This window comes from Colius striatus, chromosome 11 (assembly GCF_028858725.1).
Source record: "Colius striatus isolate bColStr4 chromosome 11, bColStr4.1.hap1, whole genome shotgun sequence".
NCBI classification, from domain to species: Eukaryota; Metazoa; Chordata; class Aves; order Coliiformes; family Coliidae; genus Colius; species Colius striatus.
In genome coordinates this window covers 18,258,321-18,260,947 of record NC_084769.1, presented here as the reverse complement: position 1 = coordinate 18,260,947, position 2,627 = coordinate 18,258,321, and positions in this window count along the sequence as shown.

Below are 2,627 nucleotides of genomic sequence, written 5' to 3'. Positions count from 1 at the left end.
CATGCCTTTGCTGCTGAGGAGGTAGCACAAGTTCCCAGTCACAGCCTTGTCCCGAACTGCCCCAAAGGGACCTGATCCTCTTATCTGGTGATGAAAAGACGTGGAACATGCAGCTAGTTCACCTTTCTCTCTAGGACCCAGCCACAGTGCTCCCTCTCCCAGGGCAGGTTGTGAGCTGTAGGACTGGGTCATGTGTCCCAGCTGCATGGTTAGCTTGAGCATCTTCAGCCCTCACCAATCTAGAGGGAAACCTGCGGTGCTTGCTGCTGGCAGGCTCTGCCATGAGGTCAGCCCCTGTGTCTCTCTTTGTCCCTTTTCTCTGTGCTGCAGGGTGGCTGGGATGGATGGAGAAGGGTCTGGAGAAGGTAGGAGCTGGAGGAGCACCTCTGCCAGGGAAAACCCTAGCAGCAGCAGCTCCTGGAGTTGGCAGGAGCCCATCCAGTGATGCAGAGATGCTCGCCTTCGGGTGACCTGGCATGCTGTGTCTCACGGTGCCCAACTGTAAAGTGCTCCCTGGGTACCACCCCCACACCCATCCTGGGGTGGGACCACCCCCCCCCACACCCTCTCTCTCTGCCCCCCCATCCCAGCCCTCGCAGGCAGCTCGGGACCTACTTGTGCCTCTTTATTAGGGAGCGTTGGTACATTTATAAAACAGTGACGCACTTCTCTCACGTTCAGCAGCACGAGGGCGCTGGCGCCGGCCCTCCCGCCGCCGTGCCCGTGCCCCCCCGCTCCGGGATCGCAGCTCCCGCTGGCAGGGACGGGACCACATCCTGCACCCCGTTGCCTGCCGCAGGAGACTGGCGTGGCACGGCCCCGGGATAACGTGTGGCATTCCTCCAGGGGCACTCCTGCTCGTGAGTGGGTGTGGGAGGACCCACAGGAGCTGGCACGGGGTGTTCGGAGGGGCTTGCTGTGTGTGCCCCCATGCAGGGGCACACGGGACACCACGCAGACAGACGCACCCACAAGAAACATGTTTCCACGGGGGTGCGTATTTTGGGGGGCCATTGGGCCGCATATACCCAGAGCCAGGGCTGCCAGGGATGTCACCAGGTTGGTGTCCCTGCCCTGTGTCGCCCACGTGTGGGGCCTTGGTGGCTGCAAGGATGATGGCTCCTGCGTCTATGGCTTTGGCCACGGCGCGGCACGGCCGTGTGCTGTCGGCAGGCACCAGGCACGGGGACCACAGCAGCATGGCCAGGGGTCACCTGGCTCAATGCCAGCGTCTCCCAGAGGTCTCAAATTCCTGCCCTGGGGTCCCCCTCTCTGCCATGAGAGTGTGTCGAGGTGGGCTTTGCCAGCCCGCACCCCTCCTGAGATATTCTGGGGCAGTTGGCCCTGCGCTGGTGTCTGCTACAGTGGAGGGGGAGGAGGCAACGTCTGACAGCACAGGGAGGGCGCTGTAGGTCCTGCCGTGGGTCCTGCCGTGGGTCCTGCCATCTTGGGGCAGGCAAGAGGGGCTGTGGGTGCCAATCCTGGCCGAGGCTGCAGCCGGCGGGTCAGGCTGTGGCTGTCTGGGTGATGCTGGGCACGGGGCACCCTCCTAACCATGTACAGTCTTGGGGAGGCACAGTGGGCATTCAGCACCCGGGGGATGAGAGCGTGGCAAAGGGTACGTGCATGGTGCAAAAGAGTGGTGACAGGCAGGGCAGCAAGGGCAGGAACCCCTCCTGCACTGCTGCTGCTGTGCTGGGCCACTGCACCAAGGGATGGCACCAAGGGAGGAACTGCTTTGGGCAATACCTTGGCAAGGAGAGGATGGGGAAGGCTGGGGCCACGGTGGGCTGGGGGCACGAGAGGTGGGAGGCAGTAGGTTTGTGGTGCCACAAGGACCAGGGGCTATTGGGAGCCAATACTGGAGTGAGGGAGGTCACAGTGCAGGGGTCTGGCTGGGAACATTGATGGGGGGGTGAGGCAGGGAGGGGATGCAGCCTTCATGGGCTGCACAAGATTGGGGAAGGGCAGGTGGATGTTTGGGGTGGGTGTCACAGTGGTGGTGGTGCCAGGGGTCAGGGTGTGCCATGCAGGTGTGGCTGCAGGTGGGGTGTCCCTGGCTGGCTGGAGTGGCCGTGCTGCTCAGAGGGGTGTCCTGCAACACTTCCCTGCCCTGCAGCAGGAAAGAGGAGGAGGGATGGTGGTCCTGGGGTAGGGGGAAGCTGTTCCAGGCACATCTCTCTCCTGGGGGCCACCATGCAGGGCAGAGACCCCTACCCTGAAAGGGTCAGCTGGGGAGGGCTTGGAGGAGCTCGCAGAAACCCCAACTTATCTCCTGCATGCTCTGCATTGCCAGGTCCCCTCTGCCCCGCACCCCACTGCTCCCCCAAATGCCCCTGGCATGCCCAACCCCCTCCACACCGTGTGCTTGAGACGGGGCTGAGCCCACATGCTGGGGGCAAGCGGAGGGGGCGGGCAAAAGGGCTGGGGGGCCGCTACGGTGCTGGCACCGGAGCCAAGGTAGCTCCTGCGGCATCGCTGGGGACACGAACGGCACGGCTGGACCTGGCAGTGGGATGGGGGAAGTGGGCCCCTGTGCCCACTGTGCCCAGTGCCGCGGTCCCTCTCCATGCAGATGGTGAGGAGAGGGGTGGTGGGGGGCCGTCCCCCACCAGAGGCGAGCTGGC